This window comes from Mobula hypostoma, chromosome 22 (genome assembly GCF_963921235.1).
Source record: "Mobula hypostoma chromosome 22, sMobHyp1.1, whole genome shotgun sequence".
NCBI lineage: Eukaryota > Metazoa > Chordata > Chondrichthyes > Myliobatiformes > Myliobatidae > Mobula > Mobula hypostoma.
This window is the reverse complement of record NC_086118.1, coordinates 16,773,936-16,790,865: the sequence shown is the minus strand read 5'-3', so window position 1 is coordinate 16,790,865 and position 16,930 is coordinate 16,773,936. Positions and strand designations below refer to the sequence as shown.

General features: G+C 41.0%; 1 protein-coding gene and 1 long non-coding RNA gene across 4 annotated transcripts in view; one reads left to right on the top strand and one right to left on the bottom strand.

The window, feature by feature from the left end:
- Positions 1-16,930, top strand: part of myocd (myocardin) — a 714,017-nt gene that overhangs the window by 423,119 nt on the left and 273,968 nt on the right. The gene's annotated exons all lie outside the window — the stretch shown is intronic.
- LOC134360200 (uncharacterized) overlaps positions 4,413-16,930 on the bottom strand; it is a 192,028-nt gene continuing 179,510 nt past the window's right edge. Inside the window, exons 2-3 of the long non-coding RNA XR_010021272.1 lie at positions 12,091-12,153; positions 4,413-4,470 (exon numbers count right to left, since the gene is read on the bottom strand). This is a non-coding gene — a long non-coding RNA (uncharacterized LOC134360200). The remainder of the gene's footprint in view (positions 4,471-12,090; positions 12,154-16,930) is intronic.

The following is a 16,930-nucleotide window of genomic DNA, read 5'->3' as shown; positions in this document are numbered from 1 at the left end:
AAAAACAGTTCTAAAGGAGGGTGAAATTAATTTGACTACCAGAGAGGCATAAATTCCTCTATGTTTTCAAAGATAGTCAAATGGAATCTTGTGCTGTTTGTTTTGAGTTTTTATTTTCAAGGGAATTAAACCATTCCGAAAGAAAACAGTTTAAAAGTTTCAGCTGATGATGACATATCTCCAAACATAGTCCTGGCTGAGAAGTGACCAAGCAAAGAACCCATGATTACCAGGCCTCTTGTTGTATTGTGTTTTGTCCAAAGTCTCATGCCTTTCATAAGGCCATAAGACAGAGGAGCAGAATTAGGCCATTTGGCCCATTGAGTCTGCTCCGCCATTTCATCATGGCTGATCCATTTTCCCTCTCAGCCTCACCTCCTACCTTCTGCTTGTATCACTTCATGCCCTGATCAGTTATGAATCTGTCTGCCTCAAAAATGCATAATGACATGGAATCCACAGCTGCTTGTGGCAAAGAATTCCATAGGTGCACCACTCTCTGGCTCAAGAAATTCCTCCTCATCTCCGTTCTAGAAGGACTCCCCTCTATTCCGAGGCTGTGTCCTCTGGTCTTAGACTCTCCTAGTATAGGAAACATCCTCTCCACATTCAGTCTATCAAGACTTTTCACCATTTGATTGATTTCAATGAGGTCTCTCCTCATTCTTCTGTATTCTGGTGAATAATGTCCCAGAGCCATCAAGCGCTCTTCATATAACAAGCCATTCAATCCTGGAATCATTTTCATGAACCTCCTTTGAACCCTCTCCCCTTTCAGTACATCCATTCTAAGATAAGGGGCCCAGAACTGCTCACAATACTCCACGTGAGGCACAAGAACTCCGAAGTTCCTTTGCACGTCATTTTTTTGTATTTCCTTTCCATTTAGAAAATGGTCTACCCTTTCATTTCTTTTATCAAAGTGCCTGACCATATAGTCCCAACACTATAGCCCATCTGCCATTTCTTTGCCCATTCTCCTAATCTGTCTCTCCTTCTATAGCCTCTCTACCTCTTCAAAACTACCTGCCCCTCCACCTACCTTCATATTGTCTGCAAACTTTGCAAGAAAGCCATCAATTCCATCATCAAAATCATTGACATATAACATAAAAATTATCAGTCCCAACACAGGCCCCTGTGGAACGCCACTAGTAATCAGCAGCCAATCAGAAAAGGCTCCCTTTTCCCCCATTCTTTGCCTCCTGCCAATCAGCCACTGCTTTATCCATGCTAGAATCTTTACTGTTATATCATGGACTTGCAGCTTGCTAAGCAGCCTCATGTGTGGCTTGTCAAAGGCCTTCTGAAAATCCAGGTACACAACATCAACCAATTCTCCTTTGTCTATCTTGCTTGATATTTTTTCAGATAATTCCAACAGATTTGTTAGGCAAGATTTTCCCTTTGAGGAAACCATGCTGACTATGGCCTATTTTATAATGAGCCTCCAAGTACCCTGAGACCTCATCCTTAGTAATCGACTCCCAACATCTTCTCAACCACTGAGGTCAGACTAACTGGCCTATAATTTCCTTATGCCTCTCTCCCTTTTTGAAGAGGGAGTAATATTTTTCTATTTTTCAGTCTTCTGGAACCATTCCAGAATCTAGTGATTCTTGAAAGGTCATTACTTATCCCTCCCCAAGCTCTGTAGCAACCTCTTTCAGAACCCTGGGGTGTACATCATCTGGTCCAGGTAGCTTATCCACCTTCAGTCATTTCAGTTTCTCCTGAACCTTCTTTCTAGTAATGGTATCTCCACACACCTCATGACCCTTGACACCTGGAACTTCTGCCAAACTGCTAGTGAAGGTTCACAGTGAAGACTGATGCAAAATATTTACTCAGTTCATCCGCCATTTCCTTGATCCCCCCCCCCCCATTACTACTTCTCCAGCATCATTTTCCAGTGGCTCGATATCCACTGTCGCCTCTCTTTTACACTTTTTGTGTCTGAAGAAACTTTTGGTATCCTCTTTAATGTTATTGGATAGCGTACTTTCCTATTCCATCCTTACCTTCTTAATGACGTATTTAGTTGTCTTCTGTTGGTTTTTAAAAGCATCCCAATCTTCTAACTTCCCACGAACTTCTTGCACTATTATATGCCCTTTCTTTGGCTCTTATGTTGGCTTTGACTTCTCCTGTCAGCTACAGTTGTGTTATCTTGCCTTTAGAATACTTCTTCCTCTTTGGGATGTATATATCCTATGCCTTCCATATTGCTTACAGGAATTCCAGCCATCGCTGTCCTGCCATTGTCTTTTTCCAATCAATTCTGGCCAACTTCTCTCTCATGCCTCTGTAATTCCCTTTACTCCACTGTAATACTGATACATCTGACTTTAAATTCTCCTTCTCAAATTTCAGTATGAATTTGATCATATTATGATCACTGTCCCTAAGAGTTCTTTTACCTTAAGCTCTCTAATCAATTCCAGTTCATTGCACAACACCCAATCCAGAACAGCTTAGTGGTCTCAACCATGAGCTGCTCGTAGGCACTGTAGAAATTTCCCATCCTGGAATCCAGTACTAACCTGATTTTCCCAATTTACCTACGTATTGAAGTCCCCCATTACTACTATAATATTGCCCTTTGGCATGCATTTTCTGTTGTAAATTGTAAGCCACATCCTTACTACTGTTTGGGGGGGGGGGTCTGTATGCAACTCCCGTTGAGGTCTTTTTACCCTTGCAGTTCCTTAGCCCTATCCACAATGATTCAACACCTTCCCACTCTGTGTCACCTCTTTCTAATTACTTGATTTCATTTTTTTTTTACCAAAAGAACAATGCCACCCCCTCTAACTTCCTGCCTGTCCTTTCAGTACAAAGTGTATCCTTGGACATTAAGCTTCCAGCTATATTCTTCTTTCAGCCATAATTCAGTGATGCCTGCAACATCATACCTGCCAATCTGCAACTGTGCTGCAAGTTCATCTACCTTATTCTGTATCCTGCACACATTCAAGTACATCACTTTCACTTTACCCTTTACCCTCTTCATTTCCCCTTTTCGATTTTGTCCGCCTTCTATGTTGCATCCCATTCTGTTGAATGCAATTTTGCCCTGTTAACAGCCTCTCCTCACTACACGTTGCCTCTGTTTGTAAACCAGCTACCTCATCTTCAGCACTATTATCCGTCGTTCCTATGATTCTTCCTGCACTGAAATGTACGCAGCTCAGGACACCAGTCGCACTATGCTCAACCTTTTCATTCCTAACTTTGTCTGAGGTCTTATGAGCATCTGCCTCCACAACCTCTTCCCTAACTGTACTGGCACTCTGGTTCCCATCCCACTACAACTCTAGTTTAAACCCCACTGTGCAGCATTAACAAACCTTCCCGCTAGGATATTAGTTCCCCTCTTAGTTTCCTGATAAAGGTTATTTCTGTGAATGAGAAGTATCAATACCAAGAGTAAAGTAGGGCTGACATTAACAACTCTCCATTAACACTGTGGTGTGTGTTTTGATATTAGTTGTAAGGAATAATAGTGTGAAAGTCAGGTGTTCATTTATATTGAACAGGAAGTGGCAAGACAAGTATTGTCAGGGTTGATTAACTGAAAATAAATGCTTTGAGGGAAAATCAGTTGCAACATTTTTACTTAGCACTTGAGATCCCAATAAAAACATTTTGTTCATTAGTGATCTTGTAATGTTCTTGCAGTTGGAAAGCTGTCTGCACTCATTCCTCATGAGAGTTAGTAAGCATTGACAAGAGGAATTGCAAGCAGCAGAATAGATGGAGAATGATATATGCAAGATAAAAAAAATAATGGTAATCTTCTACCTAAATCAACAAAGTTGTCAAGCGTGCTTTGATCATGAAAGACTTTCTTGGTAGCTCTAAATTCTTGTGTAGTCAGCTGCTGTTTAATGTTCAGCTGCAATTACCCCAAGGGAAGTTATTACTACTGGTGAGGTAGCATAGTTTCTGCTGTTCTGTCATGGCCATTTCTCACATCTGCTTTTGCTTATGATGTAAAAGGCAGAGTCTTGAACATATTTATATTTCAAGGAATTTGCTCTTGTGTTCTGTGTGCATTGGGGATTTAAAATGATTACTGTTTTGATCATTGTAATGCTGAATAGTGCAACTTAATTCCATCTTCTGGTAAGGGCCACAAATTCTTAGTCTGAGTGAATTAAGTCAGATTAGTTTATGCTTGGCTATTATACTACTCAGACCTTCAAAGATTTACACATCATGAACCATCAAGAAAAGTGAATTTATTTAAACTCCTACTGATGCAGCTTCCAGGTGAGCATAGAATTAACATATTACCTCAGGAGGAGTCTGTAAGTGTTTTTATTACAGTACAGTATTCCATAGTTCGCTTGTAGTGGTGTGCACAAGTATTCAGATGTTGTCTCTCTCTTCTGAACAAGCTCATACTCCTTTGTCACCATTTACTGCAGGGAAGCAGGGAACTGATTTCAAACGAATGATTTCTTGCTGTGAATCAAGAGTGACATTATAATTATACAAAGAGCAAAAGCAGTATATTAAAAAGTTGTTCTGTTATTAATGCCTAAACATATTTTATAGATTATTGTAATTTTCACTGGTTTTTTTACCACTTGCACCAATTAAATATAAAACTAATTTTTGTGCAAACACAGTTGAACAGGACTGCATAGATATTTCCAGTGGGAAGATCGTGCTATTACACCGCAACCAAAATTCACAGAGGGACTAACCCACTCAAGTTCAGTGTTTTTTTAAGATATTAGGCCAGATTGTGTTTGATCTGACCTGCAGCCACATTTTTAATTGCCCATACACAGATCCACTCACAGTGAGGGCCTCACTAGCCCACTAAACTCGTCCTTGAGTTGTGACCTGGCTTAAGCGAGTGGATTCTGAAAATCTGCTCTCATACTGCTCGGTACTGTCAAAGACCTTTTGAATTGTTTTTCAACATCTCTGTTAGAGGTATTTAAAATTAGCTGAAGGGGATTTAAATAATTAAAAATAAGTATATTTTAATGAGGAATTTTCTTAAAAATATACTTCAGTACTAGAAATTAGTTAAAACATTAAGTTGGTAGGGAAATTAGGAAGACTAACCACTTCCCTTTTTAATAGAAGTCATTGATCACATTCTGGTGACTGGAAGGTTCTCTATTTATACATGGCTACGTCTGACCCCTTAGCTCAGAATGTTTGAGTTCCACCTGAGATTTATTGGTGAGACAAGCCCCACAAATGGTGATTATCTGCAAGTTGACATTGCACATGTTGTAATTACTGAAGGCATGATGCTAGATTTATCGGTTACTATTAATTGGTCACTGTTAGTGTAGATAAGGAAGCAAAAAGGGAGTTGTTGGGACCTGTGAAAGAGAATATGTTGCAGAGGTGCAAGAGAATCAGCAAAAGGAGAAAGGAACCAATGGGTTTGATCTTTTGGGAATACCCAGTGACCTAATGGGTTGAATGGCCATTTTAAGTAAGTAAATGCGCATGTGTAAACAAGCTGTTTGACAGACACAGTGAGTTTCTGCCAGCTAGAAGTCTGTACATTGTAGTCTGTTCACTGTTTTGAGGATGGTTTCTGTACATCTACTTTGCATGAGAACAAATGAAAAGTTAATGCTGTCTTTGCTGAGGCAGGTACTCAACCTTCAGCAGTGTATCCAATATTGCATGTGTCTTAGTCATGTGGCAGAGCTTCTGAAGGCTTCTTTGCCTTATACCCTAACTTAAGAGATCAAAGACAAGTAAAAGGATGACTATATTTAGTTTATTCCTACATTCAGCCTTTCAGGTGGATACTAGTACCCAGCAGAGAAATCACACCAACAGCATCCACACCCTTCCCACTTTATTTCCATGTGCTCCTGTAACTTATTCTTGTTCACATAGATATCAACTTTCCATTGCCCACATCAGCAGTCATTTACAGTAACTATTTGATTTACCAACACATCTTTAGAATCAAGGCTGAAAATGGAGCATTCAGGAAAGCCACATGATCAAAGAGAGAACATGCAAACTCCACAAATTATTCATCCATAGATAGGCATTTTAAAAATTTGTTTAGTGATTTCTCAGTTTAGAACATGGAAATGTTTTCTTCTTAAAGATGTACAACTTCTTATCAGATTAAGTTTAGTCTTTTAAAAAACAGAAATGAGCTGTCAGGATGTGCCATAATGCACAAAATGTATTCACATTTGCTTCAAATAATGAAAAGTAACTAGCTTCCAGATTTCTATCACATTCACCTACAGGACAGCTAAGCGCTAGTTAGAAAAGTTAATTTGAGTGCTGTTGCTAAGGTAATGTGCATTCAACCATCAGAAATAGAACCAATAGAACACTGTAAGAAGTGGCATTGTGTACTTTGCTTTTAGTTATTTTTGCAGAAATGCTGATCTCCCGCCAGAGGTGCTTGAATTGGCTGAAATGTAGTCATATTCCAAAGTTCATGAACGTGCATAACCAAATAAAATCACATATGCTAATAGATGAGATTTCATACCCGTATTCTCTTCATCTACAAAAAGAGAGATGGTTGAATAAATACTTAAAATGCTTCAATTTTTTTCAACTAAATCATATTTTCTCTCCTATGCAATTATCTTTGGAGGGAAAATTGGATTTTACGTTCTTGCATCAATTTCATTGTATGAAATTAGCTAGGACACTGAATTAGCTATCGACTTTATTATTTGGCATCTTTAACATATACTTCACAAGAGTACTTCCAAAGAAAGAAAATGCTACCCAGAAACATTAGGGCATCCAAAAATAGGTCAACAGATCAGCGTTAAAGAAGCAGATATTGAAGGTTTATTCACTCAGTGGTCACTTTATTAAGTACACCTGTACATCTGCTCGTTAATGCAAATATCTAATCAGCCAATCGGGTCAGCAACTCAATGCATTAAAGCATGCAGACATGGTCAAAATGTTCAGTTGTTGTTCAGACCAAACATCAGAATGAGGAAAAAATGTGATCTAAGTGACTTTAACTGTGGATTAATTGTTGGTGCCAGATAGGGTAGTTTGAGTATCTCGGAAACTGCTGATCTCGTGGATTTTCACACACAGCAGTCTCTAGAGTTTACAGAGAGTGGTGCAATAAACAAAAAAACAGCATTCAGCGAATGACGTTTCTGTGGCTGAAAATGTCTTGCTAGTGAGAGAGGTCAGAGGAGAATGGCCAAACTGGTTTAAGCTGCCAGGAAGGTAACAGTAATTCAAATAACCACACATTACAACAGTAGTGTGCAGAATGCATAACATGTCGAACGGTGAAGTAGGTGGCTACAGCAGCAGGAAACCACAAATGTAAAGTCAGTGGCCACTTTGTTAGGTACAGGAGGTATTCGATAAAATGGCCACTGAGTGTCTGTAATTGATGATGACATTGACTAGGACAGCAGATCTTTAATCAAAACAGAATCTGCCAGAAACACTCTGCAGGTGAGGCAGCGTTCATGAGAACAGAAACTACATTACCATTTTGAGTCAATGTAAAAATGTCACCAAGTTTTATTTACATTGATTGGAAAGGATTGTTTCTGACCAAGTGTTACATCAAGCTTTTAATGCGAATTGTTTACCCTATTCTGCTGTGGAGATTATTGAGAGAAGTGTTCTATAGTTCTCTCTATTTTTAATAGGACACACATTATTGTTTCCAACCTGAAATGAATTTTAATTTTACTGGAAGCAGATGTTACTCTCTGTTCCTTTATGTAAAGTTACTGTCATAAATACTTCAATTATGAATGTTAGTATTTTTATTGTCTATTAGTACATGGTGATGTGGAGTTAGTTGCTTTCAAACTAATAAAACAATGAAAATAAATGTGGAAATCCCCCTTAGAAAAGTTGATGCAGGAATTAAATTGCTTATTTCTCATTTACAATCCCTTCTATATTGCAATAGCATATTTTATTTAGCATCCTAACTTTTGATGGACTTTAATGTTTGTGAGTATAGTGTTTTGCTTATCAGTGGCCATAAGGATATGAAGACGTTCTAATAAGCCAGGACCTTGTTTAAGCATCATCTGCATTGCAAAAAGTTTGTTCTGTAACAAATGTTCAAGCTAATGTCAAGAAGGGTATCATTCATTTTTTCACATGGTTGCCTTCATCCCCCCCGCCCCCCCCCCACAATTGTATTCACTCTACTTGTGATGTCATCCTTTGTGAGAAAAGATTGTACCTGTTTAATGGGCAGCAATTATTTCTATAATTTCCGATTATAGAAACTCCTATTGTTGGTTTTGGGAGATCGAAATATCAAGAGGACGGGTGTGGTGTGCCTGTCGGAGTCCTCTGCAATCGGACTATCTCTCACTCTCACTCTCTCTCTCTCATTTGCTGCTGATTCTCAAGTCAGAGAAACCTGGGATAACAAGCAATTCTGCAAACCGTAACATCAAAACAGCGAGTTGTCCATTGTTAGAGAGAGAGAGAGCCTGTGGCACGTTGAACTGTTGGGTGATGATAGTTTTTGTTGGATGGCAGATCATGGTCTCTCTTTGGGGAGTTTGCTATTTCTTGCTTGTTGGCTGTTGGATGCTGATATTTCCTGCTGGAACAAGTGGGGGAGGGGAAGGGGACGGGGCAGAGGGGGAGGGGAGGCTTGATGCTGCTCGTGTGTGGGAGAGGGCAGGTGCACTTTGGGGATTCTAATGTTTTTGCTGTCATTCGTTATTTGGGCTTTTCTTCTGTTTTGTGGATGTCTGTGAAGAGTAAGAATCTCAGGCAGTATACTGTATACATTCTCTGATATTAAGTGGAACTGTTGAACCATTGAATTAATAAATTGGAGGCAGGAACAGAAGACACACATTCAGATGCTGAAATATAAATAAGATTCAGGCTGTTAGGCTTGAGAAAAGGCTTAGCATGCCCTTTCAGTTGTACCTCAACACTACTGTCATCTCAATAGCTCGACTGAGAGACTGATTAGATATTTTTGAGACTCTGTTGTGTTTGTTTTTATAGATCATGAAATTACTTGTCAAATATGCTTGTATATCTTAACAACTACACAGTGGTTGTGAGCTATACTGTATAAGGATAGATGTATCCACCTGTTTATTATTACTACGTTGGGTACTTGCTTCAAGAATAATCAAACTGTTGGCAATGTGCAATGTATGGTCCATAAAACTGCACCAACCTTTCATACATATTCCATTATATTTCTGAGGATGTCCAATTAAACAAAATAGGATTTATAACTTTGTCATTAGTAATCTTAATAATTAGTTTTAAAATGTTCTGCCAATTCTAAAACATCCAATAAAAGCATGAAACTGAGCTAAAATCACAAGAGGACAAAATTTTATTGCGGCCATTACCTGCAAATATTTGCAACACTTTAGATAGAGTGGATAGCCAGCGCCTCTTCCCCAGGGCACCACTGCTCAATACAAGAGGACATGGCTTTAAGGTAAGGGGTGGGAAGTTCAAGGGGGATATTAGAGGAAGGTTTTTTACTCAGAGAGTGGTTGGTGCGTGGAATGCACTGCTTGAGTCATGGTGGAGACAGATACACTAGTGAAATTTAAGAGACTACTAGACAGGTATATGGAGGAATTTAAGGTGGGGGCTTATATGGGAGGCAGGGTTTGAGGGTCGGCACAATATTGTGGGCTGAAGGGCCTATACTGTGCTGTACTATTCTATGTTCTATGTTTATCCTGCATTCTGTTATTGTTTCATCTCATGCTACCTCAGTGCACTGTTGTAATGAACTGATGTGTATGATTGGTCTGCAAGACAAGTTTTCACTGTGCTTGGAATGTAGAGCATTACAGCAGAGTACAGCCCTTAAGCCCACCATGTTGTTCCGACCTTTTCAGCTACTCTGAGACCAGTCTAACTCTACCCTCCTGCGTGACCCTCTATTTTTCTTTCATCCACGTACCTATCTAAGAATTTCTTAAATGCCACTCGAATATCTGCTTCTATCACCATCTCTGGCACCCACCACTCCCTGTGTGAAGAATTTACCTTTAACATTCCCCTATAGTTGCCTCCAGTCATCTTCAAATTATGCCTCATTGTATTAGCCATATCTCCCATGGGAAAGAGACTCTGGCTATCCACTCAATCTATGCTGCTTATCATTTTGCACACTTCTGTCAGGTCACCTCTCATCCTCTTTCAGTCCAAAGCGAAAAGCCCTAGCTCCCGCAACCTATCTTCTTAAGGCATTCTCTCTAGGCCGGACAGCATCCTGGTAAATCTCCTCTGCACCATCTCTAAAGCTCTCACATGCTTCCTATAATAAGGCAACCAGAACTGAACACGATATTCCAAGTGTGGTCTAACCAGCGTTTTATAGAGCTGCAGCATTGCCTCACTGCTCTTGAACTCAATCCCCTGACTAATGAAGGCCAGCGTACCATATGCCTTCTTAATAACCCTACCATCTTTCACAGCAACATTGAGGGATCCATGGATATGAACCCCAGGATCCCTCTGTTCCTCCACACTGCCAAGAATCCTGCTAGTAACCCTGTATTCTGCCTTCGAATTCAACCTTGCAAAATGAATCACTTTACACTGTTCTAGGTTGAGTTCCTTTGCCTCTGCTTAGCCCAGCTTTGCATCCAGTTAATGTTCCATTACAACTTACAACAACCCTCCACACCATACAGAACTCCACCAACTATCTTGTAATTTGCAAACCTACTAGTCCATCCTTCCGCTTTCTCACCCACGTCATTAATACAATTGCAAAGAGCAAGGGTCCTAGAACAGATCCCTGCAGAACATCACTGGTCACCGACTTCTAGGAAGAATACTCTCCATCTACTACCGCCCTCTGTCCACTTTGAGCAAACCAATTCTCTATTCACACAAGTTTCCCTGGATCCCATGCCTTCTGACTTTCTGAATGAGCCTACCATGGGGATCCTTACCAAACACGTTACTGACATCCATATACACCACATCCACTGTTCTACCATCATCAGTGTTCTTTGTCATATCCTCAAAGAATTCAGTCAGGCTCAAGAGGCATAATCAATGACCTCTCCTCACAGAGGGATGTTGACTCTCCTTAATCAGGCTACACTCCTGAAAATGCTAGTAAATCCTGTCTCTATGAACTCTCTCCAATAATTTGCCACCATTGAAGTAAAACTCACTTGCCTATATTTCCCAGGGTTATCCCTACTCCATTTCCTGAAGAAAGGAATAACATTCGTAACATCAAATCATCTGATACTACTCCTGTGACCAATAAGGATGCAAATATTGTCACCAAAGGTTTAGCAACCTCTTCGCTTGCTTCCCATAGTACCTGGGTACATCCCATCTGGACCCAGGGACTTAACTGTCCTCGTGTTTTTCAAATGTTCTAGTACATTCACTTTCATAACATCAAGATAGAGCCATAGAGTCATAGAACAGTACAGCAGAGAAACAGGCCCTTTGGCCCGTCTAGTTCATGCCGAACTATTAATCTGCCGAGCCGCATCGACCAGCTCTTGTCACAAAGCTCTCCATACATTTCCCATCTGTATACCTATCCAAATGTCTCTTAAATGTTGAAATCAATTCCCTATCCACCAGTTCTTCCCGCACTGTCACACCCTCTGAGTGAAGATGTACCCCTTAAACATTTCGCATTTCACCCTTAACCTATTACCTTTAGTTCTAGTCTCACTCAACCTCAGTCGAAAAAGCCTGCTTGCGTTTATCCTATCTATAGCCCACATTATTTTGTACACCTCTCTGAAATCGCCTCTCATTCTCCTATGCTCTTAGGAAATAAAACCCTAACCCAGTCAACCCTTCCCAATAGATCAGGTCCTCAAGTCCTGGCATCATCTTTGTGAAGTTTCTCTGCAGTTTTACTCTGTTTTACTCATGTTTTACTCTGTCCTCACAAATGCTAAGGTCTCTTTCACTGGTGAAAACTGAAGCAAAATATTCATTAAAAATCCTTTTTACCTCTTCTGACTCCAGGCAAATGTTTCCCTTTACAATCCTTGATTAGTCCTACCCTCTCTGTGGCCACTTCTATCCAAACAGAAACCCTGGATCAACAGTTCCATGTGAACAGCACTTACCGCGCGACACAGAGCTTACCTTGCTCGTAATCAGCAGGAGCTCAAGAAATACAGCTACAATCTGTGCAAAGTCATCAAGGCACTGAAACAACAATACAGAGACAAGATTCAATCTCAACTTTCCACCAACAGCACACACAGCTTATGGCAAGGTCTGCACGCCATCACAGACGTCAAGACTAAATGCAGTGGAGTTTCCAACACCACTGACTTTCTCCCAGATGAGCTAAATCTTTTTTACACTTGATTCGGTGTTGCCAATACTGAGCCCCTGAGGAGACCTGCAGATGCTGCGACTGACAGCTTGGTCATCTCTGATGCTGAAGTACACAGGTGTTTCCAACAGGTGGACAGTTACAAGGCTGCAGCATCCCAGGGCGGGTACTCAGGATGTGCATGGCACAAATAGCAGGTGAGCTTAAGATATTTTTAATCACTCTCTCTCCCAGTGTAGAGTGCCCTCCTGCTTCAAAACATGCACCATTGTCCCTGTACCTAAAAAGACCAAGATTAACATGTCTCAACGACTGCCATCCTGTCGTACTCACATTAATAATAAGCAAATGCTTTGAGAGGCTGGTCAAGTTGTAGCATGCTACCATCCACGTTGGACCCTCTACAGTTCGCCTACCGACACAACCGATCGACAAGTGACACAATAGCCACAGCTCTACACACCGTCCTTACACTTCTGGAGAAGAGGGATGCTTAGGTGAGAATGATGATCTTGGACTACAGTTTAGCATTATGGTGAGAACTCGGCCTTCACCCTGCCTTCTGCAGCTGGATCTTGGACTTCCTGTCAGATCGCCAGCAGGTGGTAAGAGTGGGCTCCCTCACCTCTGCCCCTCCGACCCTCAACACAGGTGCCCCTCAGGCCTGTGTCCTAAGCCCCCTCCTTCACTCTCTGTATACCCATGACTGTGTCGCCACCCACAGCTCCAATCTGCTAATTAAGTTTGCTGACGACACTACACTGATTGGCCTAAACTCAAATAATAATGAGGCAGCCTACAGAGAAGTCATCACCCTAACACAGTGGTGTCAAGAAAACAACCTTTCCCTCAATGTCACAAAAACAAACGAGCTGGTTGTGGACTACAGCAGGAATGGAGAGAGGCTAACCGCTAATGACAGTAATGGATCTGTGCTTGAGAGGGTGAACAGCTTTAAGCTCCCAGGATAATCATCACCGAGGATCTCACGTGCTCTGTACATACCGGCAGTGTGGCGAAGAAGGAACAACAGTGCCTCTTTCACTTCGGACGGTTGAAGAAGTTTGGTATAGGCCCCCAGATTCTAAGAATTTTCTATAGGTGCACAATTGAGAGCATCCTGACTGGCTGCATCACTGCCTGGTATGGGAACTGTACTTCTTTCAATCGTAGGGCTCTGCAGAGAGTGGTGCGGACGGCCCAGCACATCTGTAGATGTGAACTTCCAATTATTCAAGACATTTACAAAGACTGGTGTGTAAAAAGAGCCTGAAGGATCATTAGAGACCTGAATCTAGCTGCTACCATCCAGGAAGTGGTATCGTAGCATAAAAGCCAGGACCAACAGGCTCCAGGATAGCTTCTTCCACCAGGTCATCAGACTGCTTAATTCATGCTGACACAACTGTATTTCTATGTTATATTGACTATCCTGTTGTACATAAGATTTATTATAAATTAGTATAATTGCATATTGCAAATTTAGACAGAGACGTAACATAAAGATTTTCATTCCTCGTGTGACTAGTGGTGTGCCACAGGGATCAGTGCTGGGTCCATTGTTATTTGTCATCTATTTCAATGATCTGGATGATAATTTGGTAAATTGGATCAGCGAATTTGCTGATGATACAAAGATTGGAGGTGTAGTAGACAGTGAGGAAGGTTTTCAGAGCCTGCAGAGGGACTTGGACCAGCTGGAAAAATGGGCTGAAAAATGGCAGATGGAGTTTAATACAGACAAGTGTGAGGTATTGCACGTTGGAAGGACAAACCAAGGTAGAACATACAGGGTTAATGGTAAGCTACTGAGGAGTGCAGTGGAACAGAGGGATCTGGGAATACAGATACAAAATTCCCTAAAAGTGTCGTCACAGGTAGATAGGGTCGTAAAGAGAGCTTTTGGTACATTGGCCTTTATTAATCAAAGTATTGAGTATAAGAACTGGAATGTTATGATGAGGTTGTATAAGGCATTGGTGAGGCCGAATCTGGAGTATTGTGTTCAGTTTTTGTCACCAAATTACAGGAAGGATATAAATAAGGTTGAAAGAGTGCAGAGAAGGTTTACAAGGATGTTGCCAGGACTTGAGAAACTCAGTTACAGAGAAAGGTTGAATAGGTTAGGACTTTATTCCCTGGAGCGTAGAAGAGTGAGGGGAGATTTGATAGAGGTATATAAAATTATGATGGGTATAGATAGAGTGAATACAAGCAGGCTTTTTCCACTGAGGCAAGGGGAGAAAGAAACCAGAGGACGTGGGTTAAGGGTGAGGGGGGAAAGTTTAAAGGGAACATTAGGGGGGGCATCTTCACACAGAGAGTGGTGGGAGTATGGAATGAGCTGCCAGATGAGGTGGTAAATGCAGGTTCTTTTTTAACATTTAAGAATAAATTGGACAGATACATGGATGGGAGGTGTATGGAGGGATATGGTCGCTGTGCAGGTCAGTGGGACTAGGCAGAAAATAGTTCGGCACAGCCAAGAAGGGCCAAAAGGCCTGTTTCTGTGCTGTAGTTTTCTATGGTTTCTATGTATATGAAGGATGTAAGTAATAGTGTCAATTCAATTCAATTGAATTCTAGCTCTCCTAAGTCCATTTGATATGGTTACTTTTATCGAAATGCTCTCCCACTGAGAAATCTGACACCTGACCTCATTTACTGCTGAGCACCAAAACCAATATGGCCCCTCCTTTAGTCAGCCTGTCTACATATTGTGTCAGAACTCCTTCCAGGACACACCGAACTAATCCCATAACAGCCAAACGTTTTGCACTAAAAAGGTGCCAATCAATGTTAGTGAAATTGAAGTCCCCCATGACAACAACCCTGTTATTTTTGCACCTTTCCAAATCTGAGTCACAATTTGTTCCTCTGTATCTCTGTTGCTGTTGGGAGGGTCTATAGAACAATCCCAATAGAATAATTGCTCCCTTCCTATTTCTGACTTCTACCAAAACTGACTCAGTTGACAAAGCCTCCACAACATCCTTCCTTTCTGCAGTTGTGATACTGTTCCTGATTAGCAATGAGAAAAGAGCTCGTTCCAGACTGTGAGGGTCTTTAATGGTCCGTGCCTCCTTCTAGAGGCACCATGCCTTGAAGCTGTCCTTGATGGTAGTGATGGTTGTGTCTATGATGGAGCTGGTTGAATCTACAACACTCTGCAGCCTCTTTCAATCTTGCACGTTGGAGCCTCCATACCAGGCTTTGATGCAACCAGTCAGAATGCACTCCACCTTACATCTGAGAGTCTTTGGTGATAAACCAAATCTTCTTAAGCTCTTAATGAAGTGAAGCCTGCCTACTTCATGATTGCATCAATGTGCTTATCCCACAATAGATACGTACATCAATGCAAATTATTACAATGGAACCTTTCTCCACCTATGATTATAGAGTTCATCCAGTTCAGTTAAGTGGTGTTAGTTGCAGAGCTGAAGAGAATGTGTTGAGCCTTGTGGTAGTAGAAACAACTTGCCATCCTTCCACCTCTGTTGTTCCAAACCTCTAGTCCGAATCAACCCTTATGTAAGTTCTTTGGCCTCTCTATTAGATACCTGCTTTTCCATAATAAATTAGCTGTTGATCATGGCCTTCTGCTGCTGAGACCCATCCACTTCAAAGTTCAATGTGTTGAGCATTCAGAGATGTTCTACTGCACAGCACTGTTGTAATGTGTGGTTAATTGAATTACTGTCATCTTCCTATTAGCTTGAACCAGTCTGGCCATTCTCACATTAAAAAGGCATTTTCGCCTACAGAACTGCTGCTCACTGGAATCTTTTTCCTTTCTGTCCCATCTGCTATAAACTCTAGAGACTGTTGTATGTGAAAATCCTGGGAAATCAACAGTTTCTGTGATATGCAAACCACCCTGTCTGGCACCAACAAACATTCCACAGCCAAAGTTAGTTAGATCACATTTATTCCCCATATTGACGTTTGGACTGAGCAACGGTGGAACCTCTTGATCATGCCTGCATGCTTTTATGTATTGAATTCCTGCCTCATGATTGGCTGATTAGGTAACTGCATTAGCAAGCTGGTGTACAGGTGTACCTAATAAAGTGGGCACTCAGTGTGTAATGGAGACGAACCTAGATGAGACTTTGAATAATGATATCTCATCACCTAGTCCCAATTACACCATTGTATTCTCAGCAAGGTATGACTTCAGATAAAAGATCTCGATCTGAATCATCAACAATCTATTTCCCTCAGGAAATGATGTCTCACCTGTGGAGTTCTTCCACCAGCTCCTTTTATGTTCCAGATTCCAGCATCTTCTGTCCCTTGTGTCACCAAGTTAGTGAGTCCCTTCAGCTGAGAATTTTATGTGTGAAGTTTGTTAAAGATCTGAATGTGGCTTATGACTGCTTTCATCTGCTGTGCATTGTTCTAAAGCTTATGAAGGACATAGAGCAGATGTCTGGCATATGGCCCCTCCTTGACATTAAATCTACTAAGAATTTAAGGATCCAGTATACAGGAATTAAGGTCCCAGTTTTTTTGTCTTTTCCCAAAATTTCTGGCTGGAAATCAGATTCTCTACCAACTGAGACCAGAGGAACTTTTGAGTTAGGTGATCTATATTGAGTAAAACAAATAATCCAGCAAATGGCTCACTCCTTAATCTGA